The sequence below is a fragment of the Daphnia magna genome, linkage group LG8, assembly GCF_020631705.1.
Source record: "Daphnia magna isolate NIES linkage group LG8, ASM2063170v1.1, whole genome shotgun sequence".
NCBI classification, from domain to species: domain Eukaryota; kingdom Metazoa; phylum Arthropoda; class Branchiopoda; order Diplostraca; family Daphniidae; genus Daphnia; species Daphnia magna.
In genome coordinates this window covers 1,006,577-1,021,598 of record NC_059189.1, presented here as the reverse complement: position 1 = coordinate 1,021,598, position 15,022 = coordinate 1,006,577, and the positions used below count along the sequence as shown (strand labels likewise).

Genomic DNA, 15,022 nt, shown 5'->3' with positions numbered 1-15,022 from the left:
GCTCCATCGTACACATATCAAATAATATCAGAAAAAAAGAGGTACCACCTTTTTCTTCACATCCCCTCTCACATTCTTGTATTATTATTCCCTAACCCCGACGTGTTGACGATCAAGTCACAATAGGTACGCGTCACAATCGGAAAAGGGGGGAGCTCCTGTCGTGACATCAAAGAGCAGTTGGAAAAAGACTCAATTTTTTTTTTTTCTTTTTTAAAACATGAAAAGATGAAACTCCGTCAACCATCCAACGCTTTCGACTTGAATACAATTTCCCAACCAAGTGTTCTTACGTGTGAGGGGGGGGGGGTAGATTGTGAACCATGGGAAAATGCAATTGCTCGTCTTGGTACCTCTATAATGTCGTTGATGAGCTTCCAGCAAAAATCTCTATTTCTAGACGCCACACAAGATTCCCCTAACGGGCTTTTCGGAGACATACACAGCTAAGGGAAAGGCAATCTACTGTACGAAAATGACAAGCGAGATAAAAAAAAATAGCGTCCGCTCCTATTTATTTTCTCATATAAGAAACGCAATAGAATGTCCTCTGGATAATAATGAAAAATAAAAAAACAACTGTATACCTTTCTCATCTGGCTTACAGTCCTGGCTACAACTAAACTATGTATGATGTGCGGTGATGAAAAAATAAGAGAAATAGAATATTAAAGGAGCGGAAACAAACCCAAAAAAAAAAAGAGATATTCGCCGTGGATCTAGATTTGTTTGACGGGTACACACTGTCGTCGACTCTCCTTTCATGTATAGCGTCGGTAGCCAAGGCGATGAAGCGGTGGGCGAGGAAATGAACAAGTCATCAACACGCAATGACGCCGGAAACTGCTAGCAGCGCCATCTACGGTAACTTTTAACCATAGAAAATATACACGTACAGGGGCCTGTTTTTCCGCTAGCAACACGCACCTCATATTGAATAACGAAAAACAAACAAAAAAACCTTTTTCCCGACTTTATTCTTTTGTTCCTTGGCATTGATGATTCCATTAGCAAAGAGGGAGCGAGACGCCTATTGGATAAATCATAGACCTATCGGTGCCCCTACGTGTCGCTTACAAAAAGAACGTACAATGTCAACAAACTTTTACGTTTCATTATTCCATAGAAGGCAACGTCAGCAGTGTAACGAGATAGGAAGGCCGCGTTCCGCATAACGCACTAGACCATCACGATGAATATTGACCGATCGACTTAGATACGAAAAAAATAAAATAAACAACGTTCAAAATTCGCGCTATTTCCGAGTTTCCCTTGGTACCTGTCCCCCCCCCCTTCCACGTTAGTCGATTGCACGCATCTGCAAATCTCCCGCATCGATATGAAAACCAACATCTTTCTCTCGTTACGTATCCAGGAGAAAATCTACCATCTTGCAACGTATTTCGCGTTACTCGGGAGCTATCCCCCCCACCCCACCAATGCACTTCACAATGTAAATGTTGGTTTAGCGAAACATAAAAAAAAAAAAAAATTTCAATAAAAACATCCTAAAAAAACCTACGCCATATCACATCCATTGGCTAACGTACAGGTTCGGTGCAGTCAACCATCACGTTTTGATACCGAGTACAGGGGGTGGAGACGGTAACGTACATGCACGGCGGATGAAGTGGAAAAGAAAAACGCCGAGATGAATTCAAGCGCAAAGACGGAGCATGTCTCCGAGAAGAAGATGATGTAGTCGATTCGAATTCAACAAAATTGAAGGGGGAAAGAGAGAGAAGAAAATCTATGACTAGACGACAATGACGACAAGGACCACCCGCGTCCTGCGAGATCAAATTGAAAATGGTTCCCCCATCTTTTTTTTTAGCTGTGCGTATACATTGCAAGAAGGAAAAGAAAAGCAATAGATACTAGCAAATCACTGAGCCGAGTTTTTTTTTTTTTTTTTTATTCCCTGGAATCGATTATGGGGATGGAAGAACTCGCGCGCCAGTAGCCCCCGATCTCTTGGAAGATCATCGGCTCGGAAACGATGCGGCACAAGCAAAGCAGTCGGACACATCGAAAAAGAAAATAAAAGAGGCCTAGAAAAATCAAAACGAAGGAAGATCATGTACAAGTGGGAAAGATCAATCTCCTTTTAGTAGAAATACTCTCATGTATATACAAAAGAATAAGAGTAATGGAGAAAATTGGAACGTCTAGCTCAGATGATTCGTTTATTTCTCCCCGGGATTTAAGGAAAAAGGAAAAGAAAAAAAAGTTTTGGCGTTCATCAGACCAGATCGATCGTGTTAGCCTTTTCCTTCTTTCTCGGTGTTACCGTTTGTTTATTTCAGATGGACCTATTACAGACGCGAGGTGGCGCCCCCCCCCCCCTTCACTTGGCCTTGAACGAAAGACCATAACTCATGTTTTATTGACTCTGGTGGATGGATAAGCACAGTCGGCTTCCTAATTATCGAACTACTTTCAGCTAACTTTGTAGATTGTGCAGACTGCACAAACTTTTACATATTCAGAATTGCTCGGTTGTTCGATGATCCATCAAAGAAACGGTCGCCTCGGAAACCCTCTTGCCGTAGCAACTCGGGGAGAGTGGGGAGCAAGAAAAAAAAAATGGCGCTTGACAACTTCATTTGAATAAGTACCACGAATATTCTTTTTTCCGATTCAATTAAAAAAGAAAAAGTGGAAGGCAGTTCCAAACTTTCCCAGTTAGATGCAAGAAAGTGATTTTTCAACATAAAACAGAAAGAAAAGTTTACGGTGTCGTTTTGAATTCTATCAATTCACTGGCCCACTCGGATTTCGATAGCAAACAACTTTGCTAACGCGAAACGAACACGACATGGTAGAGAAAAAAAAAACATGTTTTAGGCTATGTATACAAAGTGGAAATGAATTTTCGAATACCACACAAGAAAAACCGCCCAACTGACTACGACGATTTAACATTCTAAACAGATTTTCAATCACTTAGACCATATGATTTTGAAAGAGCTTACCTTCCAGCTGCACGTGACCATTCGTCTTGGAATTGCAGCATTTATTGGACCTAAAAGAAAGTATAATATTTAATTAAGGTATTTAAAAATGTGTTTAGTTTATCTCGACACACACAGAAATAAAACCAGGCACCACGTTCTTGGTAAATAATTGCTTGAACTGCAGCACAGAGACAAAATTTCGTGAAACAAAAACGAACAGAATCGCTAGAGCGGCCATTTTGGAAACGACAAATCTAGCTCGAGGATTCAGCAGAGTGGAATGAAATTCAACATGACGTTTCATGCAATTACTCGTTCTATTTTCTTTCCAGAACATAGAAGTTTTGTTTTGACTGAAAACGTCACAAGTTAATATCATTAAACACAGAAAAAAGCGTAACTAAAAAAACAACGCGCGCTAAAAAATTACTCAAACTAATATGCTGCAAGCCAAGCATTCCTCTCGTATATAAATAGGCACACTTTACATGACTCCCCATTGTGTTCAGTACGTTAATTCTTTCAATATTTGGATACCATTCCATGCCAACGTAACCGGCAATCAAAGCTCATTTCACAAAGCTAATGAAAAACAACTTACTTGGAGAAGCAGCAGGTGATAAACACTCACAGCAACGACGAATCAACGGTTCACTTTTCACATTTTTAGCCAAAATTAGGACCCCAATTATGACTACGACAGTCTGCCACTGTTTCTTCCAGGAAAGTCAAACACAAACTGGGGGTTTCTTCTGAAAAAAGCTCTGGGGAAATCGAAAATTATGCTAATCGTGTGTGCACTTTTCAAAAGGTTTCGATGAGTCATAGAGGAAGGGAACGATTTGCAAACAAATTCCAAGGCCATTTGGCATTTTGTTTTCGACCAAAAAGCTAACCCATCCCCTTAATTTCAAAATCTCTAGAGAAAACCCTCTTGGGAATAAAAAGAAAATGGTCGATTTTCTCCCTTTTAATTATTCAATTCCAATTTGTTTTGTTGTTGCCCCTTGAAACTACTATACATTTCTTTCTTTACGACACGTGTTGTTCTAAAAAGCCCTGTTTTTTTTTTCTATCGAGCATTATGCAGATTTATTCAAATGAATGGTAATATTCTGGACAACTGTTTTAAGATTTTCTGGAACCATCTCACCAGCAATTAGGGCGTAACAAGTTGGAAAACAAGTAGCATGCGACTAGTTTGATTAGACAATTAGAAAATTCAAAACGCCAAAGCTATTATTAGCACAAATCTTTGTCAAACAGGTGATTTTACGGGACGCTCGTAACAGTATCGTCGATCCATGTGCCTGCGTCGCCAGCGCCGTGTGTCACGGCGTTAATTAACGCCAACTGTTACCCAGATTTTACATTTAAAAAAATTCACGATTTAAATTTTTTTCAACACAGAAATAATCGTAGGACATTCGAGAAGCTTACGGCATCGTATCACTAAACTCGTTAACACAAGGCACGTCTGGTGAAGTTAATTTTCATGAGACGATTCCGTGGCGTGCGCATAAACCAGCTGTTTATTTCCAAACGGGGGGAAAAGAAGTCAGTCTTTATAGAACTACTAGAGTAATATGGCCCACAAAACAAACCAGCCGGTCGCATATGGTAACGACAGTTGAGTCAAACTATTAGTCAACTCGTCAACGATGATGTGGGTTTTTTTCGCTTATTCCCAATAAAAAGACATCCCTCTATACGCAAAAGACGAATTCCTATACTATCGTTAAGCATACCGGAGTTATGTACCCTTTTTAACGTACGCACATGTAAAAACGTACTGATTTATGACGTCAGTCCCTTCTCTGCATACATGCGCCTATGCTGAAATTTGAGAGCTTGAAATATCTCGTAAAAGAAAGAAAAATGAGTTACAGAGAAAGTAAAAAATAGAATAAGAATACGACCGCTAAACTTTGTGGAACACATGTGTGTTAGCCGTAGGAAAGAGGGGCTGGAACGTAAGTACAAATAGAAGAATATACAACTACGCCTACATTTCGTGACTGTTTGTTTCCTCCCACTCGATGTGCCAAAGGAGTTATGCGTGACTCCATGTCAACGACTTATTACATCACTGGCTTTTTTATTTTTTCTTCTACTATTATTTTTTCAAAACAGATTTTCATGACTCTTGACATGAGCATGTCTTCTCTACACAAAGTTTTTTCCGCTGCTGGCCAAATGGAAGTATCGATTCAACTTGTGCGTCGTGTTTTGTACAACGACTTGGACATCGCAGCAGGTCGTTGCTCTTTCATCTTTTATTTCTCTAACGCAACTTGCAAGGATTTACTTCCCCTTCTTTTTCTTCCTCTTTCGCTTTTAACAACGGGAAAAAAAAAAAAAATTATAGATCGCCCAGGAATAATAGTGATACGTTGAAATGGCAAAGGGTCTGGAGAAAATGGACATTTGGTTCTCCTCGATTGACCGCGCCCTACTTGGTTCCATGTCTCTCCTCAACAGCCATCACCCCCTGCAAACAGACGATAGATGTAGTTCTACTACTTCTTCCTTTTTTTTTTTTCGTGATGTAGTCTACAACAACAGACCGTCATCATTTTTCCAAACGGAGAGGCTATCAAAAATGGAGGACTACTACCCCCCTCTTTCCTTCCGCCTACACATAAAAAGGGTAGCGAGTTTTTATGTCCTTCTGTGTCTATTTAGAAAAACAGCCAGGACGTAAGCGAACTCTCCAATTTCTCGATTCCCGTACCGGTTGTGTATATGCGGAGGGAGACCAACAGAGAGGGGAATACATCCAACAAAGATGGGGGAAAAAAAGAAAGATCTTTCAAGAGAAAAACAAACTGGATGTAAAAAAAAAAATATATAAATAATAATAATAAAATCAGCTGATGGCTATACCCCAATTGAACCCAACATAACCTAACCTTCCGGAGATGGTAAGGAATCAAGAAGGGGGTGAATCGAAGCAAACCAGCGGCTCTCGCCCACGCCATTAGTCGGACACAATGCTTCTTTAATGGTTCCGCACGGGGCGGCACAGTTCTCTATAGTACAAATCTGTGTGTACAACGGGGAAAATATAACAAATGCCCTGTGTGTGAGTCAGAAACAGCCTACAAGACCTCACCCTATCGTTTTGGGCAAGAACAAACACACAAGAGTTACAAACTCCCCCCCTATTTCCCATTCAGTTTCTGTAAAGAGCGTATGCTTAACCCCCCCCACCATATAAAAAGACCAAAAAAAAGCCAATACAACAACAAATATACTAAAATAGGTTACCGAAAATCCCCATGTACTCTTCCAGCCGAATTCACTTGTTTGTCTTTACCATTTGTTTGTGTGTAATCCGCACTGAATTTGTAGACTCATAGGCCTATTTTTCTTCTTTAAAAAAAAAAATGGTAGCAACATCGTCACGTCCGTTTCTGGCTGCAAATATAACTGATACATCTTCGTTAGGTTCAGCAAGGCAGCTCGTGTATAATGCGTAACTATATAACATAGTATCCTTCCTTTCTCTCTCTCTCTCTCTCTGATAGAAACCCTGGACAGAACATAACAAATTCTGTACATGGGGCCCAATTTTTTGTTTTCTTTTTCGTTTGGGCTCAAAGTTCCGGACCTTTTTTGGCCGTCTCATCCGGAGTCGATCGGATAGGCCTACTGTGATCGATCATGATGTCGCCTCCTCATGAGCTGCTCCCGTTTATTCGTTTTGAATTTCAACAAGCCCCCCCCTCCCGTCTACCCTCCCTGGACCAACCCACGCATGTGAGAGATGAAGCGAATCGAGGTTCACTATACTGTTTCCTTTTTCTTTTTCTTTTTTTTTCAGTTTCTTATGTACACGCATAAGGCTAAAAGCACATGTAAGGATTCTCCGGACACTATCAATAACCGGCTGCACACTCCCGGGCTACTTTATATTTCGTAACCTTCCCCCCTTTATTTTGAAGCAATCCCTCTCTTCAGTTATCTAAATGTCATAATATATAGTTTTCCCACACACCCTCTGGAAAAAAAATAATAAAGCATCGAATATAGTGGGAGTGTAAGATAAATTTATAATAAAAAAAGGAAATGATGTGATGGATATTAATGATTGGCCGTCATTTTTCGTTGACATGGTTATTACACGTGTTATAAATGTTTGTGTTCGATACTATGGATAATAGGTAGACTAGACTGACATTGATAAGCGAATAAGCCCCGAATGTAAAATTCATCATAAGTGATTCCAATCCATTCGGTGTTTAATGGAGTGATGTGTCATGCAGCCAATAACATCGCAACTTGATAACAAGGGGAACCAATTCACTCTACGTTCGTTGCAACCGTGCGAGCTTCACACAAACATTCAGTAAGGAGATCTAAAGGTCATTGGACGTGTAACGAGTTGCCGCGAATTTTGATGTGTAGATATTTACTAGATGCGTAGTGGATTGAGTTATATTCTTACCCAACAGCGATGATGACGATCACGATGTTCAGAATACTAATTGGATAATAATTTACGTATTGGCAATCAATACATGTTATCTTTTGAGATGAACATCTTGAGCAAAAACTTCCATTAGTTTACAGTGACGTCAGCGGCGATCTTAAAGCAATACAATACAAGAATGTAATTAGGTAAATTCGAAACAAATTAGCGAATTTATTTGAACATGATGTCAACAAACAAGGTTCATCATATAAAATTCACGCAATTGACATCGAAGAAGAGCAATTTTTAAAAAACTACTCGCATTTGTAGTTTCTAACAAAACACGTTGAGTTCAGATAAGTCCCTGAGGCAAGATTCGCTTCGAATCTCACTTAAGCCATTACATCGCGCATAAAAAACGCAAATAAAGGGCTCAGCATTGGCCGTATATAAGCTGTTTTAAAGTAAGGTACAGCTAAAAAAAAACTAATTGAGAAATCGCCGAAACTCTGTATAGTGTAATCCATAATATCATAATTGCATGAGCGGCACTGCTGAAATCCATGTACCAATAATCACATCTTGCTTCAGTAATTTAACTACATAGTTGTTGTTACTTTGGTCTTGGATTGCAGAGGAAAATATCACAGCGATAATTGTAAAAGAACTTTGTTCGCCAATAGATTAGGCCTCGAAAATAGTAAATAGAATTAGCCAAATATAGCTAACTATTCAAGAGGATGAAGAGCAATGCTGACAGGTCTACCACTCCAGGTCATGCGAATACAGTTAATGAAACTCGACGTATCCTAATTGTATTTTATTTTTATTGGGTACACGTATTACTTTAGTCCTATGTATCTAATTCTTTTCCAATGAATTCACGAACTTAAACTTTAACACGGCACAATTAATGATTGGATTCCAATTAATACAAGGACGAAACTTATCAAACATCGATACTAAGCTGAAATGTAAATTAGTGCTCGAATAAGGGAGAGTTGGTGTTTTTGGAAATATTTTAAACATAATCAATTATGTTAGCGTCGCGATCAAGAAGATTTTATTTGGGATTTTGTTTGTCCATGACTAGAATAGCAATGTTCATCACTGAAAAATTAGCATGAACGAACGATAAGTCGGAAAATAGAATCAAGTGTATTACCATTTGAGAATGAAAACACTTTTGACAGGCCAGCAGTAGACGTGCACTATCGCACTGTCTTTTCAAACTTTTGCTGGTATACAAGAAAATGCGACATAATTGACAGCATTCATTTATCAGACGAAAAATTAAAAACTGTCGTTATCACAGACGGTACTCAACGGATACTTAACAAGCAGCAAAATTTTTTATTTTTCTAATTATGAACATTGATGTTTAGATTTTATACAATAGTACAACAACTTAAATGTTTAAAACATACGGTACCATAACAATTCACTAGTTTTTAAGGCTGTCTAATAAGAATCACCCATCATTTCGTAGGTAATATATGTATATTTACATTCTGGAACCAGCCCAGTATAGACAAGATCCCCCTACAGTCTAGTTAGATTCATTCGAAAACTATGTAGGGGTGCATGATGTGGTGACCAATATCATGTTGGTGCATGTTGTTGCATGTTGGTGCAACGTAATATTAAACATTTATTTACAGAGTTCTGTAATATGTGAGCTGGTGAAATCGCCAGCTGACAAACACTTGCAAAAGAGAGACCATTTCACATTCTAGGACAAATCAACTTGCATCGCAAGGCACTCCGCAATGACGTTAAAGTTCATTATCGATACGTCACCTTAAAGTTAGCACAAAATACTTCCTCATTCAAATATTAACAACAAATCAACAAAACTGAGAAGGGTATAGGCTCATTCACCCCGTGGACACCAACACGTCAGAAACAGGCCGACTAATTCTCTACTCAAGAAGCCCGAAAAACAATTTGACTACGGGTATTACGTCACGGTTCCTCATCACTGATTGTTTTATTAAAAAAGTTTTTGTGTCAATGACATCAGAGAAAGTCTCTGTAGAGACATAACCAACATTTACAAGATGCTTCTAGTGGATACGACTGACTTAATTTCTTACTTAACAGCGATGATTGATGATACCCACAATGTTCAAAACACTAACTAAGTTATAGTTGTCACAATCACGTTCAGTTTATTAAAATGCAACAGTGCAAAAATAGTCCAAGATGAGGATTTGAAGCAGAAGCTTCCATTACTTTGCGGTGACGTCGGCGGCAATCTTAAAGCAATGCTATATTAGATTGCAATATCACGAATTCGAAAAAGTTAGCGGATTTATCTGAACACGATGAAAACAAACAAGGTTCATTATTTAAAATTCACGTAATCGACATCGAAAAAGAGTAATTTAAAAAAAACTACTCTTATTTGCAGTTTCTAACAAAACACATTGAGTTCATTCGCTTCTGACAAACACATTTCGATTCAGCCATTACTTCTGTGGGTCAAATTCGCAAAGAAAATACTTAACATTGACTGACATAGTTTGATAGCTGTGTTACAGTTAAACACTAAACATTTGGGGGGGGGGAGGATTGCAACAACACCTGTGTAACGTAATACCAATCGTAGGCGCATTAGCCATCAAGTTTATGTACCAACAACAATCATCTTTGGCTTCATAAATGTTATTACTTTGGCTTTGGATGACAGAGGAGTAAATCTCAGCGATATTTGTAAAAGAACCTTGTTTGCTAGTAGATATGGCATCGGCTATGGTCGATAACATTAGTGAAATAAATTGTACACTAGTCAGGAGAATTCAGTTCAACAATATCATTTTAACACTCCGTGTGACGCGGAGACAGTAAATATTAACAATGTATTGGTTGCACTTTCTTAGCATCTTAAGGATGACCCTCCCTTTCGCGATTGGAACCTCCTATTAACGAGGAATGTGAATATTGGGAGTATAAGTTATTCAGCGAGCAACTATCATTGCTAAGGTTAATAAACAAAAATATAAACTTGAAAATATACCATCGTTCAAAATGGTAAACGCTGATGTTATTGCCAACATTAGAAACAAAAACAATTGGATTTTCATGCCGTTTAAGAAGATTCTTTTCAGCGATTTAGTTAATCCATAAGCAGAATAACAATGTTCATTAATGAAAAATTGCAATAACGAATGGCAGATTGGGAAATAGAACAAGTTCATTTGCATTTTGGAATAAAACACATTTACCAAAGACTTCAGGGGATGGTGCCAACGCACCTTTTAATCTTTTCGTAGTAGTACAAGAAATTGCGAACTGGCCGAGGGCATTTATTTACAGAACAAGAACTAAAACATTCTCATTATCATAATGGGAACTATCAAATACTTAACAAGCACCGAAACTAGTCATTTTTAAAAATTATGAACCTTGAGGTTTGAATTTTTTACAAAAATATGACGGCAGGAATATTAATCATGTACTCAACGGTAAATATGCAATAGTTGTTAAGGCTAGTGAATTAAAACCATTTAACATTTCATAAGAAATTTATATTTCATTTTCTGGAACCTCTACTGCCAAACATAGCTGATTGCCAGTTGCAATTAAACTATTGCATATAAAATTGGCTGTAAATCCCTGTAATCTTAATCGTAATATTAAGCATTTATGTATATAGTTCTCTAATATACAAGCTGGTCAAACCATTAATTAACTAACACTTGCAAACGAGAGGCCATTGAACATTCTAGGACAAATAAACTTGTATCGAAAGACACCCCGCAATCACGTTAATGTTCATTATCGATACGTCACCTTAAACTTAATGCAAAATGCTTCCTCATCCAAATATTAACCACAAACAAACACAACTGGGAAGCGTAGGCTCGTTCACCTCCGTGGCAACGACGCGTCAAAAACGAGCAGACTAATTCTCTAGTCAAGAAGCCCGAGAAACAATTTTTCTACGGGCATTACGTCATGGATGCTCATCACTCCTTGTTTTATAAAAGTATTTTGTGCCAATGACATCAGAGAAAGTTTTTGTAGAGACACGGCCGATTCAAACAAAAGTATGATGTAAATTAAGGAAATGCATAACCGTTGCGTGGCTTATTCAACAATAAGCCACGTCTTTAAATCCATCTTCTTGTTCTAACAAGGCGAAACGACCCAAACGCGTGCCAGAAGTCTTCGGCTACTTAGTGAATAGAAGGCGCGTTTTACAAATAATTATTACGGCCATCTTCTTTTTGACGATCGTGAATACAAAACAATTACCTCATCGTTCCGCAAAGCGCGATGGATCGCACTGTTGATTAAGGATCGTTAAACACGGCCGCAACACGCTCGGTTTTTTTAAACATTCTTTTGTTTTGACGAATTATCTAGAAAATATACAAATTTCGGTGCGTTGAAGAATATAAACGGATATGCAACGCGTTGCGTGACTATCAGCCGGTGGCGATTGGCGTGACTGGGACCGATAAAAAAAAAACGTGTTCCCACCTTTTCTCCATCCGTTTCGGTCGTTCGTGTAATATACGAGCAACATTTTCTCTGCTATGCGTGAGGCGCTCCCGTCATTTCCTTATGGCCGTCTGTTCGCAGTTCCGCCTTTAGCTTCCTCGGACATCATCACGGCGGAGCCATAAAACGGCCCACTTCAAATATTTGACGAAGAGCACCAGCTAATCACGAAGCTGCAATAAAAAAAAACGAAGGAGCGTGAACAACATCTTAAAAGTTCATATAAAACAAACGGTAAAAATGCAGACAGCAGGTCTTGATTGAATAAGCTCATTTTAAAACAGAAATACGTGTTGATGAAACGATGTGTGTTATGAACTTACAACATAAGGCGCAGCGTTAGGCGTACACAGCCGATTGTCTATTATTATGTGCGTTAAGGCTTGTAAGACCCAGTCGGTGTGGTAGAGTTCTGACAATAGAACATATTGAGCTGACAAGTAAATTCCCCTCTTCTTTCATTCCAATCCAGTGTTTCTGCTTCTCCCTATATATCGACCGTGTTCGACTGCAAATAAAGTAGGCTGGAACAGCGATTATAATCAGCCTGCAAGAGGCTATATAGCGATCATCAAGTTTCCAACCCCTCTCTTGGAATCTAATTAGTACAATGAAGCTCGTGGTCCTTGATTGGGAATTGCAGGGGTAGAGTATCGTCAAGAGGCACATGCAATTGCCATCCGTGATAGGTGTAACTAGTACGGCAGCTTAATCTTTACTTGACGAGCTTAACTCCAAACAGAGGGACGAGAGTGAATGGCCTCCCTCACATCTTGAAGGCTGCCAGCTATTATTATGGTCCCATCAGAATCCCCTCGTGCTTGTTCTTCTCAAGATGCAAAAGTCATGTAGAAATCCTTTTTGCTATTTTGTTTCCTATATACGTGAAAATATAACGTTGTGTACAACTTTGATAATGGTGCTACACTTACGTGAAGATCGTCTGTATGTACGCCCAGGGTTTTGGGGTTGCTTGTTTGTTCTCCTATTGTGCGTAACTTCTTTGCTTGCTACCATCAAGTCTAGTGTTTATCTTCTCGTCTGCTTCTATTCTCAACCTGCTAGGATAATTACGAGGAGGAAAAACGATGACTGTTGCGCGGAGAAGTGCGGATTGCTGGAAGAAAGAAAAAAAAAATGAGGAATAGGCAATAATGAAGCAAAAGAGATGTTCGTATTGCTGTACTGCACAATATTTTGTAATAAGCGTCTTTTTTCTTCTTGGTAGTCATGGCAACGACGACTCTGGTAGCGTTATAATAGGCATAACTGAAAGTTGGGGAGTCTCTGTTAAGTTCGACGCCTTTGTGTAATGACGAATCGACAGCTCCTCCAACTTCCCATATCTTCTTATAAAACCTGTAATAAGAGCGTATACAAAGGTAACCTATAAACCAATAAAAACAGCTTGGATTAAATTACCGCTGCATTACAAGTTGACATTAGAAACCAAAGAAAATAATTTTTTTTAAGGATAGAAAAAAAACACGATTGTACCGTACGCCACCGCATTCGTTCAGAACACATACGTGTAGCGACTTAGACATCACGCCCAGATGACTGAATCCTTATAAGACAATAAATGTAATGGATATATAGTACCGCAGGATAGATAGCCAGCCTTATGTATGCAGATTACATACAACGTGACCGGCAACTCCACCGTGCATTTCGAACACATTCAGACGCATTTGAATTTTTCAAAATGTCAGAAGCCCCAATGAAGTTTGGTTCTCTGGTCTTTGCTTTTCCTTTTAACTACCCCCTCGTCCCTCTAGGCGTGTTGTGTATCTCTGCCTGTAGATCTGTGACACGCGGATGTAGTCCTGTGACACGGAAGTGATCAACAATACACAAAAAGTCTTATCTCTCGTTTTTACTTCCCCCCTGTGCTAGTCTTCTTCCCTCTTTTCGCTGGGTGAATACGTAATTTGTTTTAGGGGAGGGAGAGGGTGAGGCCTGCAGAATTCTCAAATGAGATGCAGAGGGCATGCACGCACGAGTTATGGAAGCAATAGTCACCTGTGAAACAGCCTTTGATGACTGTATATGACGAGATGCCAAACTATGCCTCGTTTTCCACGATATAGTACCTAAGTGATTAAAACTCGTTAGTCATGCGTTAACTACGGTTTCGCCATGGTCCTACTTTAAGCGATCACAGACATCTGTTACGAAATCAAATGGCTAAGGTTCTCTTACTTGTTAACATCGCAGAATGTAGAATCGTGCAAGTCTCCGAGATGCAAAAATGACGTCATCTTTTAGCTATGTATTGATTTAACGTAGCTCCGACGTTGATATGTTACACAATGTTGTCTGCGATTAAAGTGAAAAATAGGATTAACAAATGAGCTCAATTAATATGGAAGATTCTTTTGTTGTCAGCTTATATAGAATTATTGATCTGGTTAAAAGAAGATTATGGACTGTTTGATGAATAATCACAAGCTTGAGAGTTTAGGATATAGCTTTAAGATCAGAATTTCATCCATGAACCAGTGAAAAATGTATAAACAACTTTTTTAGTTTGTCTTTCAATATTCAAGTAACTAGTTAAACAAAGTAAAATTATTACCTGTACTACCAATCTACCACAAATGCAAACAACAACTTGTCATTATAAAATTTGTGCTTCCACTATCCTATCCTGTGCTTCAATTTTTTACATTAGTTTCAATTCACTGGATCAAATAAGAAAACCTTATAATATTTAGAAAGGGAGTATCATCAATGGATATTTTTCTTGCCTGAGCTTGTTGATTTTATGACGTTCCAGATAGATTATACTTTTAAAAGTTCGGCCCTTGATTCACTGTATTTGGCGTTTACGGTTCATCGGTCTAACTTGTTTGAAATGTAAAACGATTACAACTAAACAGTTTTTATTCGAGAATACTTCTTGAAATGTAAACTGATTTTCACCGTACCAATGTAGGCTGCCTTTCACCTTCGGCTATAGAAATATTGTCTCACCCCAGGCTAGGGTCAAGTGGTTAACCCATCAATACGTCTCGCCATCCATCCCAGCCCAGAGATGTCCCAGCCCTCTGTCGTCTGTCGTGACACGTGCATCGTAGACATTCGATTTTGTAGCGTTAATTTAATACATTTTTTTGAGTTGTATTTATATATTGGT

General features: G+C 38.8%; 2 long non-coding RNA genes across 3 annotated transcripts; both read right to left on the bottom strand.

Annotated features, from left to right (window-relative positions):
- Positions 1 to 1,561: 1,561 nt before the first annotated feature.
- LOC116929364 lies at positions 1,562 to 4,186 on the bottom strand. Its single transcript, XR_004397826.2, has 3 exons — positions 3,559 to 4,186; positions 2,976 to 3,025; positions 1,562 to 2,051 (listed from the first exon to the last, which is right to left on the bottom strand). It is a non-coding gene; the product is annotated as an uncharacterized LOC116929364 (long non-coding RNA).
- A 6,275-nt stretch (positions 4,187 to 10,461) lies between these two features.
- Positions 10,462 to 14,564, bottom strand: LOC116929620. 2 transcript variants are annotated; one of them, XR_004397990.2, is made up of 9 exons: positions 14,462 to 14,564; positions 14,086 to 14,202; positions 13,906 to 13,976; positions 13,070 to 13,270; positions 12,816 to 13,000; positions 12,207 to 12,759; positions 11,863 to 12,056; positions 11,635 to 11,741; positions 10,462 to 11,551 (listed from the first exon to the last, which is right to left on the bottom strand). It is a non-coding gene; the product is annotated as an uncharacterized LOC116929620 (long non-coding RNA). The 2 variants fall into 2 exon arrangements; XR_006650980.1 differs by lacking the exon at positions 10,462 to 11,551 and having other exon boundaries at positions 11,716 to 12,056; positions 13,070 to 13,242.
- Between the last annotated feature and the right edge of the window lie 458 nt (positions 14,565 to 15,022).